This window comes from Sinohyriopsis cumingii, chromosome 17 (assembly GCF_028554795.1).
Source record: "Sinohyriopsis cumingii isolate HCF-2022 chromosome 17, ASM2855479v2, whole genome shotgun sequence".
NCBI classification, from domain to species: domain Eukaryota; kingdom Metazoa; phylum Mollusca; class Bivalvia; order Unionida; family Unionidae; genus Sinohyriopsis; species Sinohyriopsis cumingii.
This window is the reverse complement of record NC_142977.1, coordinates 120,271,504-120,295,221: the sequence shown is the minus strand read 5'-3', so window position 1 is coordinate 120,295,221 and position 23,718 is coordinate 120,271,504. Positions and strand designations below refer to the sequence as shown.

Below are 23,718 nucleotides of genomic sequence, written 5' to 3'. Positions count from 1 at the left end.
TAAGTAGATAATACCAGCATGTCGTTACAAGTAATGACCTATTTGCTTTGAAAGCTCTTGGCAGTCGGCGATAACATCGAGCAGGGCAAACTTTATTTACTTTTAACGTGACTGCTCAATAACCACTCGCTTTTGAAGGACACGTAAGTATATCATAAATGCAAGTCGTTCAAAAAAGCAAAATACATTCTACTGAAAGAAAAAGTATAAAAGAAAGCTCATATAAGTGAAATCTGGAAAAATGAGATAACAGATTTTTATAATATTTCCTGTTATGTATATTTACTCACGGGATAGTTGGTCTGGAATAACATACTATTTTCTTTGTTTTTCTTCATATTTGTTGCAGTATTTATATACATTTACTGTATGATGCCATAATTATCAATAAAGCATTACATCCCTTCTACTGGCTGCCAGTTGTTGGGCGAATAGGTCGTACGGAGAACTTATTTCTTCTAATGATGTATGCTTATATGTTTTGGTAACCGGGGTCTATACTTTTTCCGCAGTTAGTTTTTCAACTGGATTGTATGCAAATGTGACATTTACTATTTCGCTATTATATAATAAATACCCTCGGGAAACCTCCATGACCTACATAGATCAGTGTCATTTGCAGTTGTTGTGAAATTTACGGTTGACACTGCACCTGCAATCGTCACAGATTGAGACAATTACTGTTTAATGTATACAGCAACTAAGGTAAATATTGTTAATATTTACAATATTCCCCCACAGTTATTCTGTTCTAGAGATTGTGGTAATTACATACATTATTTTACTGAGATCAATAGTTTCTCCAGTATGTTCGCTTTGATTTGTGTGGTCTAACTGTGCAGACGCCCGTTCGTCCGTGCAATTTTCATCTTCAATACCCTACGAGTAGAATTAGCGTATATATTCCTCTATCTACCCAATGCATAACTATCTAGCTGTTTGAATGTCTGCTTATGCATATATTTGCAGTTTGTCCCATTACATTTATGCTTAACAGTGTAGTGTCAAATATTTTTATGTTTGGTGTATTAATTGCCGCAAAAGTGCAAATAACCACTTTTGTCTTCATTCAAGCCTGAATATACGTTCAGAAATCGATAGAGTTCATCAAATATTAATTGCTGTTTGAACATGATCGATTCAGTCCTAAATGGTACATTTTATAGTGTAATGAAATTTTTTAAAGCACACAATAAAGCAATGATATACTTGTAACATCAAAAGATTTATATCGGATTAAAAAATGTGTATCGAAACTGTGACATTTTCGAATGAGACGACCGGAAAGACACTAGCGATATTTCACTATGATCGGCTGTACGTTGTTTGGAAAATCTGCCGTTTGGGTTTAGACTCGTTAATCCTCAAGATTTAAAGTTCAAGAACAACGAGCTGATATTGAACCATTTTATCTGATGGATAGTTATTTTATAATACCACTTACTGATTATATTTCGATGTATGTATTATACCACCTATGGAGTATGTCACTTATAGATTATATATCACGTACTGATTACAAAACCAGGTCAATGAGATGTTGTGTTGTTACCTTTTCGATATTGCTTTTGTACTTCTAGTTAAATAAAGGCTCTGTAAACGCACACACACACACACACACACCACTTAGCGCATTTGAGCCCAAACCGATGACGAACGGATTCAACGTCTATCTTCATGGTTATCTGTGTAAACACCTAATAGACATAATATGTGTATACTCTTGACGTGATTGCATGGCCTCTAGAAAGTTTGTAAAGTTCATGTTTGTTTCTATTGCACAGAAGTGTTGATGAATATGAGAGGACACAAATAAATTATATCAATTATATACACTTGACTTTTAAGTTTGAGGATATGTTTTGTGTTTATTTTGATGTTTTTGTTTATTATAAAAAAAGTCTTTCCGTTTGCCAGTTGATTGGTTGATTACAGCTATGCTGCCATATTTCAACACCTTTACAGTTATTTGTAGGACGTTAAGGCAGTTGAGACATAACAGGTATCGCTGAGATTCGGACACATGACTTCTCCCTCCAGAAATCACGTACGCATAACATAGGTGTTAATGATCCAAACAAGCCAAGCTAAATTTTGATCTATATGTTACTTTTCAAATTTAGAAGTTTATGGTATATATTATTGTAGCAAGACAAATATTTTCAGACACATCATCTTAGTTTAATTTGGAAAGATGGGGAATATTGTTTTTGTTTCTTCCTACAATTTGTCCTTGTGTATTTACACAGTTGAACTGGATAAAGGAATCTTTTACCCTACTTGTCATATGTTCGAACGTTTTGGTATAATAACGCAAGCCATGATGAAATTGATATGCAATCTATGAGTGGAAGTCGAGGGTAGAATTTGATAAAAATCATATTGACACTTCTCTCAAACAAGGTTATGTTTCAGTGGTGATCTGACAAGGAACATGTTTACACTGGGTTGGTGGTTTGGGAGACCTTGCCTATTTTCGTCACACATGCTTGAGGGTCAGCTATTGAGTCGTGAAGTATTTACTAGAGAAAGATGAAGGACAAAAGGTTAGCTGTGTTTATTCCTACTGCACTGTTTTGTCTCGCGTTTTTGTTCATATTTCTGGTTTACTAATATTTGGTCAGTAAACATGGTTGGTAAAAGTGACAAAAATCATATCCCGAGAAAATAAAATGTGCTGTTTCAATCCATTAAATGGCAGCTTCATCGTTTTTTTCCCTATATTTCTTCTTTTATACTACTACTACTACTATACTACTTTATGTATAGAATGCAGCTCATTTAGTCAAGAACTACTCTCCCCTGAGTTCTTTTAAGATAATGGTATAGTAATCAGCATAACAACGATAACAATTACACATGTTAGTAAGTCCATAGTATTATGAATACTGGAGCTTTTCATAAACTTCATGATATCATAAATGCCGCAGATTGTACACGCAGTTGAGCTTGTTCCACAGAAATGTATCAGAGTAATGGAATCTGTTCTTAAATTGCACTGATCATGGTTTTGGTTAATTAAGCTTTCCAGGCGATGTTGATCTCAACAGGTAATATGTGGAATAATACCTGAATAAATCCTGTATAAGGGTTTTAAGGTGAAGTTGAAACCATACACAAACAAACAAACAACCCCCACCCCACCCCACACTAAAACCCTTAAGTAGTTTCCACACACAAACTATCAGACTATCAGATTTAAACAAACTATTTGTAGTCCAACATACTATCCATCACATCACTTTTACCATCCCACACCGATACACAAACACAAAGAAACAAACACACCAAACAGAGATAAAACAGCCATTGTTTTCGATGGCAATTACGAAAGAGTATCTTTTCTAGGCATGTCAGACTCCATGAAAGAGGCATATGGTTTTCCCTATATTCCTCCAGATCACCAGTTCTTCCACCATCTTCTTATGGGACTAGGAAGTTTACCTTCCCCTTCTGTTTCACCTTAGGTATCCAATCAGGATCACCCATCTTTCTGAATTTCGCCTGAAACTTCATTCATCCAGCAATAACATTTTTGATAGCTTCCAGTTTCTGTTTGTTCTCTTCTTCTTTTTTTTCCTTAGTCTATGTAGTCCTAATTGTCTCCACATCGCTTCTCATTCGGCTTAGACTACACCACTGAGCCTCTGATTGATCGAGTAGTTCCCAGTGTCCACCAGGATGCCTACTGCTTCTTGTAACGTTTATGTCATTCTATTCACTTGCTGGATGGACGATAAATGATACGACTGACGAGTGCGTCGCTTATTATTCAGGCACGAACGTGAAGGAAAACTTTCTTCACACAAAATACGTGTCACATAAAAGAGCAAAACATCGTATTGCGTGGACTTTCAAATAACTATATGTACAATTTCTTTATGTACAAAAACACTATAATCTACACAAAAACATACAGGAGAAAAGAAAACTATCCATACACCAAACCTAAATAAAATCCACACTATCACCCAAATGAAGTTAGTTTTTATAGATACACCACTAACACCTACATACAATCACATTATTTAATATGGAAAGAGATCTTTGTTTGCGACAGACATACACAAACGTATGCATGCACAATTTGCGGAAAAATGAGTCTTCTACCGTCAGTTCTGTTTTGCTCTTAAAAGGGTCATTTGTTCCTCCAGTGCACTTGGTTAATGCCCACACCTCTATGGTCGAACACCACACACACACACATACATGCCAATGACCCAAATGATTAGTGAGATGGGGAATGCAGAGAGGGGTTGGGTGACGTCAGAACCTCAGTCATTTGTTTCAGAGACTATGACATTTTTTTGCATCCTTTTTGGCCGCTGTGGTCGCTGAGTTTCCCACTCTCGTCGCTTCTACTCTAACTCCTAGCCCCAGTCCTTTGTCTGAATTAAAAGGTAAGGTTCATACGGAGCATGTCTAACTACAGGCCTGACATGACAGATGGGGCGCATCAGCAGGATTATGCCCTTTTGCGTTCTTTCAATTCCCTCTTCTCCTCTCGAGCAGTTTTATGTGTCTGAACACGCACGTGATGGAAACCATCTCTTACACAAACTGCAATACACACCACATACAAGACCACAACGATTGAAAAGAAATTTAGCACTGACATCAAATAGCTACTTGGTTGTACATCCAAACAAACTATACTGCAACAAGCAAATATTATACAACAAACGTATTTAATACTCTTTGTTTTCACAAAATGCGAAGAAAAACACATACATACAAATACCGTCACACAAGCAATGTAGTAAGTGTTTATAGACGCACCGATAAAACCTTCCATTCAAACACACATTAGAGAAGGGAAAACAGTTTTTCTTCGGGAATTAAAAACAAACAAACATACAAAACAACTTTTGGGGCAAATAAATGATTCGCTGTCATATGAATTTGGGCGGCCCAGAAAAGGGCTGTTTTGTTTTTCCCGATTCTTCCGGATCGTATTTAATTCCCGCGAGGATGGTCTTGCATCACAGCAGGCTTCGCCCACGGATACGGCCTGCTTCTATGCAAGGAAAAATAAAACTTCTTACTGTCCACTCTGCATTCAATGTAACCTCCCTGTCTCTGTTGGGTCAGCTGTGCCTTCTGCTCTCGAAATTTACGTTGCCAATAACCTTCTATTCAATTTGTCTTCTTCCTCCTTGACAACTTCATGGAAGACCTCTTCTATGAGATTTCGTGCCATTTTCTACTTCCTTAAGTTCTCCAGTTCTACAGGCTTTTGGTTCAGGTTTTGCCTGATACGGTGCAAATGCAAGTGGGATTAGTTCAGATTTCCTGACTTGGAAGGCATTTTGTCTGTTGACGAGTCAACTATGGTGGCCAGACTGGCGAGCGCACCGCTTCGTATTTCTGATGCACGGACGCAATGGAAAACATCTCTGCGACATTTTGGAGATAGCGAGAAATGGAAAGGATATATTCATTCAGTTTCAATCAAAAACAACATACACTATTTTTTAATTTTGAACAAGTTTATTCCCATGAGAAAGCTTCTCCATCATACAAATACAGTTCGACCATTTAATAATTATGCTCAGCAATTTATTTATATTTACAAGACTGAGAACGTTGTGAAGTCAAACTTGACTTCCACTGATCTAGGTCATTTGGCTGGCGATGCACATTATGTTTCCTAACTAAAGAGAAAAGATAACCATAATTTTCAAAAACAATCTTTCTACTTTATCATCGTTTCGAGCATACTCTCTATCAAAGCAAATCACAAAATCTCCAAAGAGATATCCAAGATTGTATTGATAAAGAAAAGACATTAAATATTGTCCATCCACCATGGGATCTGTTCCTTGTAATCTCACATTATTGAATCGAGTCCATACTACATTTCTCTTCATTAAGCCACTGATGTGTTCTTCCAAAAGCTATGATCCATAATAATCGAAATACGCCACACTATGATCGTTGTGAAATTAGACGGCCACCCAATGGGTTCCTCGATGATGACTGTCGTTGGTGTTGATGACAAAGGCTTGAGGAATATCATCTTTATCACACACTACAGGATTACAAGAAGCAGTGTATGAAGTGTGCGTAAGAAGGCAAGGGAGTTCCCCGGTATCGACTTCTCTTTTACGTTTCACTTGTAATAATTACTCATCATTTCAATTCTAACGTTTGCCTGAAAATGTCTGTCAGGGGTCTACGGTCCTTTGATGCATTGGACCTCCGAAGAAGCCAATGAAGTTCAGTAATAGTCACGCAAGTCTTTATATCACTGATTCATCACGTTCTATTCATCCTAATAATCTCCAAAGTTTTATTCTTGGCTTATCATCGTATATATTTGGTGTTGAATCTGACTAAGATAATCGTTTTGACATCCAAAACAATGTTCGTGTGTCTAAGCTGTAATTTATGTTCAGCCAGGTGCTCAGCAAAACAGGACACTAAATGTTCTAGCTTTCTGGCTTCTCGACATCATGGCTGTATCTTTTTCTTTTTCTTGTTGCGTTGTAAAGAGATCATCATCACTCAATCTTCAACGAGGCGAGGCATTCCAAAGAGAGTCCGAATTCTTATATAACGTTTAATGGCTATAATCACTTCTTTCAAGCTGTTGATTTTTATAGTATTATTAAATTCGACATACAAGATCACATTCACCGTGTTTTCTGGAGGTAGAGGTTTCGCACACTGAAGTTTCAAGCGAGGTTGTCCTGATATTATAGGGTGGAAACATCCCTCATCACTGACTTGGTCAGAAGTGAAATCAAAACCTCATTAAACATTGCCTCGTGCATAATCGTCGAACGAAACGCCTTGGATGGTGATGGTACCTAATTGACATATGGCTTCATACACGGAAGTAGTCTTTTATATGTGAGTTTCTAGCCCAAACCTTATTTTGCATTTGACGAGAAAACGATTTCTACTCACCTCCATTGCCCCCTCAAGGTAGTCGAAACAACTACGAAGACAGTTTTTCTGAGGCAACACAATTTTATTTCATAACCGTTTACCATTCCAGGACATGTGATGAAATTGTTAAACAAATTAGAGTTCGGTCCAGAAGCACCGTTTATATAAGACTACTCATATATTTCACACAAAATTGCTAGAGATATCTCGAGATATTTTTAACTTCGCAGCTTTTGCAATAATATAACACTCATCGTCATGACAGATCAGATACAAATTAATTTTACTGCTCATTAGAGAATCTTGTTCTAACATTTTGATAAAGTTTCCATGAGAATATATTGTCTTATTAACGTAACAGTTTTTAGCTTTCCTCTACTAGAAGTTTTGTGTATTTGTTTTGCAATATTGAATTATAAAGATTATCAGTTTTACCGAGCTTTTTTGTGATCATAGCATATTTATCAAAATATTCCGAATAATTATTACAAACAAGAGACAACTTTATCTTGTTTTTATTTTTGAATACGTGCTATATTTCTCTTTGTTAAGTATAATTGTCATATGCTTATCCTGGAAGAGAATTTTCTTCATCTTTAACGTGGTATCTTCCACTGCAATATCTTCCATTGTTTTGCATATTGCACACAAACTTTTCTGAATGTTGATTCTCATATTTCAAAGCTCTATTTGCTATCATATCAACAAGTAAATCGTATTTGACTAGTAGTTCTTGTATCATATCTAGCATGACGAACGTTTCACCTCTGAGATAAGCTCAAAGTTGATACAATATTTTATTGTAAGTCGCTGTCGGAATTATACAAGTCGCGTTCTTGTTCTCATATGTTGGCTCTATGTTTTTGTTGATCGCTGATATCACAATACCTGCTTCTGACACCATCACCAATAATGGATTTGCTGTTCCTCCTACTTATGCTATTCCTGCTGTTGTTTATACAATCGGGATATAGTTTAACACGCGTATGATTCTGTTGTAATGTTTTCTGGCGCGTCTGGTACAATAAAGTTTTTTATGATAGTATTTATAATATTTGATCATTTCGTTGGTGTCCTTGTGGGAGAGACTTGATGGTATATGGTTGAAGTCGATCACATATTGTTGCAGTCATTATTGATCTGAGCTAACTGATTTTAATTTTTCTCTTTTAATTGGTTTCAAATTTAAGGGATATTTTACTTTGATTTGTTCATCAAAGGTAAAGGTTTATCAGCTACTGCTTTATCTTCATAATCATCATCAAACCTTTTTATATGAATCTCAACAGCAAACGTGGATCAAAATTAGCGGGTATTTCAATAATATTGCTTACATTAGCCTGGTAAAGATCTTTTGTTGATTCGATTTAGTTTAATGCAGATCTTAAATAATCAATATTAATATTGATATGCACTAGATGTTGTGTATGTACTGCATATACTGTTGAAAAAGACAAAAGACCACGTTTATCAGTGTCCACGTTGATGTTTTGTACCTTTAGGGTTAGATACCAGACATTAAAACTTTTATATTTTTATATTTTGTTTCCGTCAGAATCTTAATAGCTTCATATTTATTGTCTTTTAGTAAAATCATTTTATAAAGATTAAAATCTACCCCGACATCAACATGTTTGATACTTGCTATATCATTGAGTGTTGATAAAAATGATCTCTCTCAGCATCTCTCTCAGCATCGTTATAAGATTCAATCGCTGACTCAACTGCTATCAGTACCGCATTTATCTGTTGCTCAAAATATTTTTTATATTCGCTGCTCTTCAACCAATATTACATATGATGTAGCCTGTCTATTAGTGTCGTCATGATAATCTCGAGTAATTTGTTTTGTCAGGATAGTCTATAACTAGCTCGCGAAATATTATGCATTTAGCAAAACTGTCACATATACTGCCATTTTTTGTTAGACGATTTGTTTAGTTCTGCTGGTGCATGACGTTCATCAAGAACGTTTTTATTCGATCTTGTTTGTTTTGTTTTTATAAGCATGATATTTTTCTTTTACAGGGTCAGATCTATTAATAGTGTTTTAAATTTCTTTTTTAATCTCTAACAAGGTCTTTATCAACATAGACTTAACTTTTAGTCTCTTCTCTTCGCAATCGTTTTGGTGGCTGTATTTACTGATAATATCAAATTCTCAGATAGCTGTTTTTAGCTCTGGACCTTTCATACATGCAACTCTGACAACATTGTCTTCGTTATCTGATAAACCAGGTGATTGTAGTGTTAAACATTTCATTTTAGCAATTATACTTGCTGCTAGGTCTTCTTTTGCACTCTTTGGGTCTAGTTGATCAATATTAGCTACCACCAATATTTCTATTTCAGGATTTAAAAAAACATCGTAAAGCTCTTTTGCAACTCTAATTAATATAATCACCAGTTGCGCTGTACAGAGTTATCCATGTAGTATCATCTGTTGATCCCTCTAATCTCCATTTGTATATGCGGCCGACACCAGCATTTAATCGTCCTCGTAACTGAAACTTCCAAATCGCAACAGCTGCTGGAGATTAGATTTTTATCCTAAATATACTTGTTTCTCCACATGTTGTCCACTCGAGACCTCCTGATACAGCGCAGTTAAATGAAAAATCAAAATTGGGTTATTCCCAGTGTATTGTGTTGATGCTGTTGCTGTAAAACCCCAAGACGTATTATTCGAATAAAAAAGATGCGGAATATAACCGACGTTACTACGAACTCGTTTCGTGATGCCAATAATAACACTATCTACATATAGTTAATTTTCAGCAACGTGAACACACGTTGATGTTATCTTGCAGACGCCCATATCAACGGCTCTTGTGATTATGCAACCAGTTCGTTTAACGTAAAAAACAGTAGCTGATGTACCTAAAACAGCAACTTATTTATTTGCTGCCACGTCGACGTAGAATTCCTTTGTCGGATCAAATGAAGATACTGGATATGTTGTTGTTATCTTGTTTGATCCAAGGTTTAGCGTGCCTGCCATTATGTCTCTGTATTTTGCTACGCGTATTGCGGTATAACCAGTGTTCATATCATCCACAAAGTTCTTGTTTGTAAGACTTGCTGTTGTTGTTGGAAACGCAGCTGATGTCACCCTGATGACGCCCATGTCAAGAGTACACGTCATTGTGTTTCGGGATTTTACAACAAAATTTTGTTTAACAAATTTTAGGTTTGCTAATTGGACAACGGAGTATTGTCAAGTTGTGTGATGTATATCACCTTTCCACCCAAGTCTAACGAACCTGTCAATGATCCTCTGACAAGTTTTAAGTACGCTGTCAATGAACCTTTCAAATGATCATAGGATATTGCTACTGATTGTCCACACGGATGAAAACTCTAGATAGTCCTGTTATCTCACCATCGTTGATAAATAATATCGTACCTGACACAAAATCACCAGATTTGCTTATTTTTAAATTTGCCACCGCATTTAGTTGATTATAACTTACCGCCTGCGTGATATCAGCGTCGTTTAGCAAATGTGATGTGCTTAGACTTGTTATATTGTTTTTGTTCGCGTTGATGTTCTCGGTCATTTTTCCACCTGCTAGTGAAAGTGTTTGCATATAAAGGTTTTGTTGTTGTTGTTGTTGTTGTGGGGTTTAACGCCATTTTTCAGCACACGATAGGATATACATGGTGGCCAGTATTAATGGTGGATAAAGAACCCTGGAAAACCCTGGAAAGCACCACCGACCCATATAAATGTTTGGTTAGTTGATTATAACTCACAGCTTATGTGTTCTTGCTTTTGACAGGATGATATTTTGTTTCTAGATATAACACTCATTGTCCTAGCATGATAAAGATGTAATATTTCTTAAGATAATTTGTTAGATCAATATCTTTTGGTATTTCAGTTGTATCAACAGATGAACTAGTGACTAATGCACCAAGTTTTGTGTAGTAGTTCATGTTATTGTAATTACTGCTGACAAAAGTTGGTGCATATGTTATATGATGAGCATAATAAACTTTGATACCGAACGAGTAACAAAAATTAAATACAATTTACAAGTTACCAGATTATCATCACCTAATAGTAGTACGTACTGGATCTAACAAAACAAACGTGCCAATGAACTTGCTACTCAACTACATATTCAAGTAAGATCAGGTATATATTAAAGCGATCAATACTCAGCAGGAAAAACACTATTTGCTGAACGAGTCCAATAAAAAAAAACTACTGTATGAACTTAGTGCCGGCGAAGACACATTTGTTATAAGAACACCTGAAGATCTTGTTCCTGTTTCAGAACTAGACTCAGACGAACATAAGAGTATTATATTTGATGACATTCAGTTGAGCAATGCTGTGATTGACAATATTAAATCGTACGTTTCATTGTCCAGGAACCAAAGGTGTAATGCAATTTATCTTTAACAAGTTCTTTTTATAACGTTGATCATTTTATTAGAAGAAATAATGCTTGTTTTATATTGCTTAACATATTTGACAACATGTAATTGCATAATATACGACGAGAACAATGCGGTGTTGTTTGAATGGACAAATGTGTTGAGCTGTATCAAGAGGCTGCTCACGGTAATCACAGTTTTTTCTTATTCAATGAACTTGCCAGAGATACCAAGTATATGTTTCGACGTGGAATTGACAAGTTCTTAGATTGTTAAGAAGTATAAAATGAATGTGTGTTTCACAATGATGGACAAAGCAAGGATACATCTTCTAAAGAGTATGTGGCTACAAAAGCTGTGTTTAAGAAATAAGTTGAGCAAGAACGTGCTGGACAACAACAAACCTCAGAAGAAATTGAAAGACACTTTAAGCCTATCATCGAATCTCAATTTGGAAAGCAACACATTATCTATTAAACGTCACAGAAGGATATAGAAACAAATGAAAGAAAAACGGCTTCGAGGAATACTTAAAAAAGGACAAAAGAAAGTTGCTGCTGATATTATTGCAAAAACTGCCTATAAACTTGAAGACGTAAATCAATCCCGCCATGATAGTTCAAAACATATTAGGTTTATCGCAAAGTAACAAATTGAACTTGCAGAAAATTTAAGATAGTTCCAGGATGTAACGACTATGGGATCTGAAAAATTTATTTTAAGGGAAAGACATATTAAGAAAATGATCAGCAAGTTTATACCATATTTTCCAAACGACTACTCAGATTGTCTAAAGAAAAATAGGAATAATATCGACAGGATAAAACAGCTCTAATTTATCGTAGATGAATACGATGATGATATTTCACAGTTCGAATCTTGCATTGATGAATTAGATTTTGTTAGGATTCGACCGTTGATGATGACAATTATTTAAATTTACCGAAAATTAAACATTTGATTAGAATGCTGTTAATCTTGCTGAAATTCGCATGAAAGGTGTCATCAAATTATATCTACAAATTACGAACTAGACCGCTACAAAAAATCGTTTGGTATATTTTTTATCTGAAGTTTCAAGTAAAAAATATTCTAGAGAAAGAACAAAAGTATTTTCTACTCGTCTGATGCTTTCCTTCAAAAGGTCTACCTCGAAGTAAAATAACAGTTTGAACAAGATAAAAAAGACGAATCTTATGACTCCGATCCTTTATTCAAATCCGTTGAAGGAGATGAATTAAAGATCTTTAACTCGGCCGCTGATATTATTGATCGACTGATGTTGCTAATTACATCGAATGAAGCTGGAGATGTAAGTACAGAAGTCGACAACGAAATAGTTGACATACTCGGTCATCTGAGAGCGAACGGCTCTTTAACGACATATGAATATTATATCTTACACAGCGACTTAATTTGCTAACGCAAACCTAGTGTTTGTAGAATACCAAGCAGTGGATCGTTTTAACAACTGAGTGCAAATTACTCTAGTTTTATCTGCGAATAACAAATAAAAATGTCGTCGATGACGCTGCCACTTGATTTGTCTCTGACAACATCGAACAGCGCAAACGTTTCCGTTTTATTTGTAATCCTAATATTGAGCTTGACTCTGGGACGTAAGCGTATCCAACGCAACAAAGGATCGGATTAGTATCAGCTACTGTATCGTACTATATAGCAAATTTCAATGCAGATATCATCGGCGATTTTACGTTCGTGGTGAAAATCAACGGCATCATTGATAGGAAATCTGCTAAGATACCACATGGCGCATACATAGTCACAGATATCAACGAAACGATGCAACATCTTATAACTGCTAGAAGTAGTGGTATATCATCAAACAATTTGAAATAATTCCAAATTTGTAACAAGCTACGAGCAAGAATAACACTAAAAAACAAATTGCGTGTCGATCTTGGCAGAGAGAACGCAATCGGATCATTGTTTGGATTTAATAAAAAAAAACAATACGGATCAGATTCGCAAAGAGGGTCCGGTGCGACATTGTCACATGACAGTGAATCACCCATCAGCATCACATATTTAAACACAATCCTGATAAATTGTTCTAATGCAACTGGGTCATACACGGTACGAGGTAGCCAAGGGCAAACAATTATTTCGTTTAGTCCTGATGTTTCACCTGGTTCGCTGATGCAAATAAATCCGCGAGATAATATACTATCGTATCAGTGATGAAAATCAAATATCGTCTATCACATTGACACTTACCAATCAATTAGGTGGTCAGATTGACCTTAACAAGGACATTATGACTTACTATTTTCATCTGCGGTGGGTCAAATGACAATAGTGAGCTAGCTCACTTTAGTCAATTTTATCAGAAAATTTGTATAACGAAAATGAAACAACTAAATATTTATCACACAAAAATAGCAGGTGTTTTTTTGAACATGTTCTCAAAGATAATCGAAAATTTACATAGCTGATAAAATTAAAGTTGGACCTGGTGTACAAAGCACCCTAAGCGGTCTCATATACATCACTGGTAACCATGATATATAACAGGTTATTTCTGAAATAGCACCATCATCGGAACTAGCACGTACTATGTTAACAACAACAAAAAATAGTATCTCTGGCCGGAGAAAATATTATTAGAAAGTTAATAACACGAACTGGATCTAAACAATATACTTATGTGCTTTATATGGTTTGACGCTGATACTGGATCTCAAATATCTGTGGATGAGGTTCGATTTCTTTACTAGATATTTCATTTTAATGTTAGAAAGCACATCGAACGAGTTCTTGCATCAATCGCTGATATGAAGTCACATGGATGTCGGGAATGGTTCATGTTGCTCCAGCCGTTGTATATTATGCATATGGTTTTGTAACTAAACGAAAGGTAGTTTCATTAAAAATAGATTTAAAAACACAGTGCGTTCCAGGAATATTAACAAAATTAATTCTAACACAAGGACAGATGAACACAATACTGAAAAAATCTTTTATACGCGATCTGTCAGTGTCACAAATAACAGCATTGCAAAATCGAAAGAGACACTTGGTGGACCAATAGGAACAAAGATAGCTACTTTAGCACTAACATTATTGGCAAAGATATTTACTGTGCTATGAACGTTGGGTATTGCTGCAGCATCAGGTGCATTATCAGGAGCAGCACAAAAGATGTATCCGGTGACGAAGTCAGCGGTTATGGAATCAAAGAGTTGCTGTAAACGGATTGCAGAGGCATCTTAATTTTATCTGATGATGTTTGTAAACAATGCCATTAACGCGATCAACGAAAGCGCACAGGAGAAGAAAATAACATCAATCGCGGACATACCGCAAAGCTATCAAGGGCTGGTTCATATGTACGCTGCTTGCAGGGAGAGCAACAAGTCTATTACTGAATTTATTAGGGATGGGACGCAGACTGCAATCACGCGCTATTCAAAGACGGACTCCGATTTATCGAAGTCGGGGACGAGGATTAATGTTACCGAGAACATCTCCAAATGAAGTTCAAGCATATATTTTGTTTCTAACAGAGGATACCGTTAAAGGTGGTAGACGTCAATCACGCACATCAAATACGCATTGATTGTCGTTGATATTGCAAGTAGTTATAAAGAAGTAAAACCACTATCAACTAATAAAGCAGCTGAATTTTTATCTGCGTTTGAACGAATTTATTAACGAGGACCCTTGCGATGGCAACAGTTGCTACAGCATGATCCTGGCAAGGAATTACTTGGTGCAGTATCATCGCTGAAAGGCATAACGTCAAAATCAAAAGAGGTAATACCGCAATTCATCGTGGTCAGGCAATTTAATCGAACACTTGCTGTCCCATTTTTTGTTGTTGTTGTTGTGGGGTTTAACGCCATTTTTCAGCACACGATAGGCTATACATGGCGGCCAGTATTAATGGTGGAGGAAGAACCCGAGAAAACCCCGGAAAGAACCATCGACCCACGAGAAGCTACTGGCAAGCTTTCTCACATACCCACATTGGCTGAATCCTAGACTCGAACCGCCGCAGACAGAGGTGAGATGGCAGTGATCCGTAACGAAGAGCGCTTTAGACCACTCGGCCACTCGGGGCCCCCCCATTTTTTGAATATCATTATGCAAATAAGATAATTCAGAACGACAAGATATCACGTGAATGGGTTGCTTGACCGCCAAGTGTGATAGCTGCGTCAAATAATGAAATTACTCGTGCAATTGCGATGAAACCTACCAATGCAATCACAAAAGTACATATACCAATACACCAACACAAATCCCGCTAAAAACAACCAGTACTAGATAATGTGACTTTGATGTATTTATATGAACATGGTGATTTAAAATGTGGTAAAACAAAAAGCGACTGATCATATTTGATATTTGACGACACATAAAATTTCCCGCTTGGTAAGACCCACGCGTAGACCTGCAATCTACAGATTAGGTTCAAGTGAACAATTACAAGTAATTCCTGAAGATACACATTAACCACAGCATTCACTTTTGTGAGTTAGCGCCTCGTCGAAGATTCCGCTCAAAACAGGTCAGCATCACGTTTTAGCGTGTGACCAAGACTACTATTATTTTTATCTGCAGTAGGTTTTGTGCGATTATTATTCAAATACTGCCATAACATTATTATGTTACGTCACGCGCAATGAGTATTTTGTCCTTGTGTCAGCGTTATGATAAATTCAGGGTCGAAATCAAAGTCGTGTTTATTCTGTTTGTCACACTGCTTACATCTAATTCTTTTCTTACTACAACATCACTAATGCTAGCTGTTTGATTTTTAAAAAAAAGTCTATTGCAACCCTACGCAGGTGAGATATTCTTCTGACTCGAGACACTGCGAGATGAACTAAATTTGACCCATCAATACGATCATCAACCATCCAAATATTAGTATCATAAATAGTCAATGCTTGTGACGAAGGCATCGTTATAGCATATCTTCGAGTCCACGGATTTTTATCCATCGTTAACGCACTCTCAACAACACTGACAGGATTTAAAACAATATCATTTAGTACAAGATTTTGTTTGTTACCACAACCTGGAATTTCAACGTCGATATTTAGTCGTTTGGTATCTGCTGGTCCATAACATAATGGAACGGGTAGATAATTGCTGTTGAAGTGTATCACAAACTATATATCTGTGTGCATCTATCAAGCCATCTGTTCTCCAATTGTTCATACGAGTTACTGAAATTATTTCGCGCATTATTTCACACTGAATTTTACCTGTTTGTAGTCTGATTAATGTATTAAACTCTCTTACTTATGGGTCAAGCGCACTATAAGCATCACTCAGTTCCTCATAATAATCACAAAATTCCTCAGCCATTCATGTGGAGACAATCCATTAAAAGGTGGCGGTTGACTATGATCTTCATATATTATTGCAACAGTAATTTCGTCAACAACTAATCAAGAACTAATTTTAAAGGTTCTAAAGAAACGGTACATATTTTAATTCTGAAATGTATTTTTCACCCAATCGTTTAAGAGTCCATTTATCACCCTTCTAGCGAAAGAAGCTATGATAAGTATTAGAATTTACCCCTCGCTCTTTCATTTCGCTGGCGAGATTATGTGTAGGTGTTTATGCAACCATATAAAGTCCACGAAATAATTCGAGCACATGTGTTGTTTTACCAAAACCACCTGCTCCCTGTATATAAACTGTTTTATGTTTGGCAAAAGGATGATATAGCGATGGTGATGATGATACTCTCTCTTGAATATTTTCACAATAAGTATTTTTACACCTTACATCATAAATGTGTACTTGTTCTTTTGTCACTCTCCATCCAGCAACGATGATTCAGTGTAGATATTTAGTTGTTTTAACAAATCTGCATGATTCTTATCGATACAAAATGAAAAAGTTTCTACTCGAACGACTAAATTAGGAAATCTGTTTACCCTCGACAGTAGATCTATTGTAACATACGCGAGCATCGAAGATCTTAAATGAGTTTACTGTGGTGAGTCGCCATCAGTGTACCTCACAATAGTACCTAATTTAGTTCCATTTGACAAGAAAGATGTTTCTCGGCTAATATATATATATATATATATATATATATATATATATATATATATATATATATATATATATATATATACTTTTAGTTATTTTATCAGCTATGGTAAAATCTAATTCAGCATCGTCAATAACTAACCTACAACAGCGTTGTTTTTGTTTATATGTTTATGTAACCCACCTTGAGTAAATGTTCCAATTATCTTTGTATCGATATCATTTGCTTGTTTATTTTCATGATCAATCTTATCTTCATCCTCAAACAGATCCAAAGATCATTTGTTTCGCCTGGTATCCAAACTTGTTTTTGTAGACGATACCATATCAGTATTTCACGCACTGTTAACAACGATGAAATTCTTGAATCAAGCATGTATCATAATAATACTGTTACTGATGGTGCCCACATTTGTTTCTGAAAAATGTTTGCCAAGCCAAACATAACTAATTGGATGAAGACTTTCAGCAAACCTAAATGATGTAATTCGTGCAAAAACCGTTACGTTAAAATTTGGTTGAGATCTATTTACAGAAACTTGAATTATTACAATGGTTGGATGTCCAAATCTCTTAAAATTCCGGTATAACAAGCTGCGATATCAAATCATATCATATTTTAAAATCGTATCTGGTATTGCATACTCCACAATGTCTATATTCGACACAGCTTGATATTACATCATCTAGAGATAAAAACCGAGACGGCTTCCATGAATTTTTCTCTCTGGCGAAATGAGCTACGACTGATGGAACAGTAAATAATTACAAAGTAACTATTCATAATTGCTGGTATATTTTAATGCAAGATCTTTCATTTTTGTATGAAGAAGCTCAGTTTGATAAATAATCACTGCAAACTGATCATATCTTCTTTTTTCTTCAATTAAAATATTTTCATTAGGCATTGATATCTGATTATATTCATCATGCTTTGAGCTTTGGAACAGATATATGGATACAAGATCACTTTTACTATCCTGATTAATGAATATTTCCTTCATAAAATTGGACTTTTTATTTCTCGAGGAAATATTGTCACCGCCCACTCATTCTCATTATGATCAATACTACCTATCGAGGCCCCTTTTGATTTATATTTTCAATCGGACAAAGACTTTCCGGTTATTGTTTTTACTATTGATAGGAATTTTAGTTTCTATCCCATTTCAGCAACGTCTTTGATTGAAGCTCCAATACATCTAACTGTTTCTGCCCCATCATTTATTTTTTTACATCTCAGATCTGATAGTTTATTTCCACGTATCGCATTTTTTAAGCGTCGTTTAAATCGCCCGGCTACACAATTTATTTTCGAACATTTCATGGGTCTGAGATCACCAGCGCTAAGTTTATCATTTATATATTGCATAAATAAAAGCAGTCAAATGATACTCTCGTTCATAATATCGTTATCAATCATGTCGACATTCATTAAGTCAATACCATTCAACATTCCTGGCTTGGAATTTTTATTTAACGTAACAATATTTTCAGTGTGATGTAATTGAACAGGATCATTTTTGTCACGGATAATCCAAGTATCGTCTACTTCCGCAATAAATTGTAGCATCGACAACACCTACGGAATTTTCTATGATTCAGAATGTTGACCACACATGAGCTGCACCTTCGTCACGAAATTCTTTCTTGGCACCCATACTACTTTTAATAAGAGTTTCCATCGGATCAACCAGAGGTCGTCTCCGCAAGTCAAGTCAGGAACAAATTTTGACTTAGAAGGTTCGCTTACAAATAATCTCTCAAACTCTTACATATTATAATTAAGACAAATATATATTCAAATTGAAAAATAATTATGCATGTATGTATGTATGTATGGTATGTATGTATGCATGCATGCATGCATGCATGTATGTATGTATGTATGCATGCATGCATGCATGCATGCATATTTGTATGTATGTATGTATGTATGTATGTATGCATGCATGCATGCATGTATGTATGTATGTATGTATGTATGTATGTATGTTATTATGTATGTATGTATGTAAGTTATTATGTATGTATATATGATAGTATGCATGCATGCATGTATGAATGTATGTATGTATGTATGTATGTATGTATGTTATTATGTATGTATGTATGTATGTATGTATATATGTATGTATGCATGCATGTATGTATGTATATGTATGTATGTATGTATGTATGTATATGTATGTATGTATGTATGTTATTATGTATGCATGTATGTATGCATGTATGTATATATGTATGTTTGCATGCATGCATGCATGTATGTATGTATGTATGTATGTATGACTGACTGACTGACTGACTGACTGACTTGATTTTCTCTTATAAAGAGATTACATCAGATTAAACAAATTCATGATAATACAAGATCATAAAATAAAACAGAAAATTGACAAAAATACAATAGTAATACTGTGTCAGCTACTGTATTGACAAAACGAAATATCTCAATACCTGCAATTATGCAAATCTGCAGTCATTTGGCGGAGCAAGGCACTAATCTTTTAATAGTTGCTTGATGATGATAATATTTCGAAAAGTTAATACGTCTATAGTGTTATGTGCTTAACATTAAGTTTGAGATAGTAACGAAAATGAAATGAAAAACTTAGGTTGCTAAGATAAATATTATACATAACATAGGATTATGAGACACATCATAGACGAGAACGCAAGCATGATATATACATGGTCAACTAATGCATTTACAAAATGAGATATATAAATACAGAAAACCATATAGAAATCTCTTGGAAATAAACATAAACAAATACATAAACAAATACATAAACACACACACAAACAGCTGTCATACAACAAAATTTGCGGATTTGACAAGAAGACTTTGGCCTTTAATTGTTTATTTTTAATGTTAATTTACTACTTACTTTTTATATCATGTTAGAGCATGTTAGTTGATAGTAGGGCACACATTTTATTGTAGAATGAATCTATGCTTTTTGCGGTCACCAACATGAGCCTATCTGATACATCATCGTCAATTGACGACATGCAGTCAACCCTGCTTCCAAGAAGTGTCTCCAACAATATATCGTCTTCTTGATTGAATAAGTTAACCCCGTCTCTCACTTCTAAAGAGTCGATCACTCTCTCAAAGAAAACGTTTCGTTCCTCAAGCAGCATTTCGCAACCTAAAATAAGAAGATGTATGTATGTATATGTATATGTATATATATATATATATATATATATATATATATATATATATATATATATATATATATATATAGATAGATAGATAGATAGATAGATAGATTGATAGATAGATAGATAGATAGATATAGATATATATGTATGTATAAAGATGTATGTATATATATATATGCACATAATGACTCAAACAAAGAATAATTGTAGTTCGCTAATGATTGGCTCTACAACTCCCTATAACAAAGGTTGCATAACCTAATTCGGTGGACTTCACCTACAAACTGTACAAAGAGGATAGTCGCAGAATAGAAACCGAGTTAGTTTTTGGACTAAAAGAATAAGAAAAACAGAATGTGAGAAAGATGGAAATTTATGAAATAAATTAATAAAGAAAATTACATGATGTTAAAATAGAACGATTCTCTCACGATTTCAACATACGATTGACTCAAATCACTCTACACAACATTCACACATTGAAAATAAACCAAAAATATGAAATCAATATGAAGTACAGATCCAAGAAACCTCATGGACTGTACATACGTTTCAAACAGTTATAAACCAACAAGAGAGATTCACATAATCTGAAATATGAACTCCGATTAAAATTCAAAATAATCTTATGAACACAACTAAGATACAAAAAATAATCTTATGAACACAAGTAAGATTCAAAATAATCTTATGAACACAACTAAGATTTAAAATAATCTTATGAACATAAAAATGCAATTGGACCAATAATTGAATCAAACGTATGCTTCCACACCCCTTGTACAGTCGCACGATTCCTTGGGTTGGCCTACACTCTTATTGGCCGCTTGCGCCCTTTATGGATCCACCACATGTGCAGTCATACGTATACACGTACAAACAGCATACAGCTCCCATTTGAATTTGCTACGTATACGTAAGTGGAACAGACATACATACATATTGACAGCACGCAGCCTTAAATACTCTGGAAACTCGACAGCTCTAAACAGCTTCAGATAGCTTTAGACATCTCTAGTAAACTCTAGGCAGCTCTAGTCATAGTTACAGTCACAATCCCAGTGACAGTCACAATCAGCTACAATAAAACCAAATTGGTCATAATAATAGTTTCTGTAAAATCTCTAGATATATGCTAATACATTAACCTCTAATGGTGACTTGTAATTCAAAGTTCAAATCGGCGTTGTAATAAATGCATTATTTCGCGATAAGACATTACAAAACGAATAAGCTTCGCATATCAAATGTAATGTAAATTTAACACTTACCCCTATAGCTGGAGAACAATGGAGATTGCACAGTCCTTGACGTGATCCAAAACGACCTGTGTTGGTTTAGAAATCGATCTTACTTAAAGGTAAAGGAGAGTGAGCAAAAGTCAGGGTAAAGTACCCGTGCATATCATGTTATTAATGTCCCTTCGTCGCAAGTAATTTCTGGCGAGGTACCTGTTAATTCAATCGCTTACCTGGAAAAACACTTATTCACCCGAGATAAGGTTGTACGCAGGTACAACGAGAAATAGTCAAATAGTTCTAAGGCAAAACCAAGTTATTTTTTGTGCCTAAATCTGTGACAAGGAGTCTAGGACCAAAACCGTGTTTGAATGGTGGTGTTGGGGTTAGAGAAGAAACGCAGTTGTGTGTGGAATGTGGTGGTAAAAAACAGAGAGCTGAAAGGATATTAGGATAGAAAATAACACCAGCAATAATGACAGTCATAAAATATGCTGAAGAACATCTCGCCAGATTTGCAAATAATGTTTCACCAAAACAGTAATATTATTATAGAAAATGGATCAAAATATTTTGTAAAACATCCTATCATCAAAAATTATGAAGCATCTCACGATGGTGTAATCAGGAACTATCAACTAAAAAATCACACATTTTTGGTTAAATAATGGTGGTTTCTAATGTTTGGTGTTGATGGGAAGAACAATTATAACTCTCAAAGGTTCGAGTATGGGTGTTTTTACGGTGTAATCGAAGACTATCTTGTGATCGATCATATTATTTTAAGTCCAAAACATAACTCCTTGGGTAATTTACGAGCTATTACACAATGCCAGAATTGCAAATTTGTTGCTACTGGTAAACTGTGTAAATTTGTAAATACAGAAACTGGAGACGTGTTCGATGAACGAACGCAGCCGGTAAAATATTTGATATTTGCATGCCTACGGTTCAGCGCGTCGCACATATTATTGACAAATCTGCGTCTTCGAAGAAACATAAACAACAATAACATTTCAGTATTGTGAATGGAGATAACGCTGTCAAGGAAAGCTCTCTCCGACAGAGTATCTAAGTATTTATCGAGTTTGTTATTGCGTTATATTTATTTCACTAATTAACACGATTATTTATTTTTTGTATCATTAACCATTGTACACTAATTTAAATATCTGTGTGGCAATTAACATAGCACAGTTGAAGAAAATGTTTTACTTAACTGTTCCCTCCCACGAAAACACCCCAGACTGATTGGAGGAAAATTTCAGGGTGCCTTTTATAGTCATGATAACGCCTTCGCAGAATTTTTCAGAAAATTAGGAGATTGTACTATTCTGAAAATTATGTCGGTTATTCTGGCAACTCGATCAATTATTCTGGAAATCATGTCGGTTATTCTGGAAACTCAGTCAATTATTCTGGAAATTCTCTCGGTTATTCTGGGAACTCTGTCATTTATTTTGGAACTCAGTTATTCTGTAACATTCAGTGTAAGCGTTATCATCACTATAAAAGGTACCCAGACGTTTTCCCCCAGTCAGTCTGAAAGTGTATTCGTGGGAGTGAACAGGTAAGTAAAACTTCTTTAATAATCTAGGGCTAGTGTTATCGATATGCTACACAACTGTGTATCGTCTTCTTTGAGGAAGATAATTTAAATATATTATTCTATATTCAACTATGAAAATATTAATGCTATTATTTTTGTAATTAAAAATTAAAACATGACGGTATAAAAATATGTGATGAATCGTATCCTGAGAAAATTATTTGTAATTTTGAATCATTAGTACAACGACAGTTTGACGATATACTACAAGCAGAATACCAATTTATTAAGCTGATTCAGCAATCTATGTTTCAATCCTTGCTGACAGTCAAAGAAACAGGAGTTGAGAAATTCGTATCTTTCTTACGCGCAATTGAAAAAATTCGATCAGAATTATCTTACGAATATGAAACGAAAACAATATCAATATACGCGTAA

General features: G+C 35.1%; 1 long non-coding RNA gene across 1 annotated transcript in view; it reads left to right on the top strand.

Annotated features, from left to right (window-relative positions):
• Window positions 1-59: 59 nt before the first annotated feature.
• LOC149779761 (uncharacterized) overlaps window positions 60-23,718 on the top strand; it is a 52,218-nt gene continuing 28,559 nt past the window's right edge. Inside the window, exon 1 of the long non-coding RNA XR_016415710.1 lies at window positions 60-143. This is a non-coding gene — a long non-coding RNA (uncharacterized LOC149779761). The remainder of the gene's footprint in view (window positions 144-23,718) is intronic.